The sequence below is a fragment of the Penaeus monodon genome, chromosome 29 (genome assembly GCF_015228065.2).
Source record: "Penaeus monodon isolate SGIC_2016 chromosome 29, NSTDA_Pmon_1, whole genome shotgun sequence".
Classification (NCBI taxonomy): Eukaryota; Metazoa; Arthropoda; class Malacostraca; order Decapoda; family Penaeidae; genus Penaeus; species Penaeus monodon.
The window spans coordinates 30847077-30847313 of NC_051414.1; positions in this window are offsets into that span (position 1 = coordinate 30847077).

A 237-nucleotide genomic window follows, 5' to 3' on the forward strand; every position below is an offset into this window, starting at 1 on the left:
TTTGTGAAATCCATAACGAAGTAATTCACAATAACAACAATAGACCTAGTATATGTTTTTTACAGGAAATTGCCTACCATTGTTATCCACTTCAATCCTTAATCAAAAGGAATAAAAAAAAACTGAATTCAGTCTAGCCTTTACCTTGACCTCCCAAGGTAAAGTGATGTTGATTGCATAAAATACATTACGCTCCTGATGAAACCTCTGTCATCGGCATTGCAGATTGCAATATTG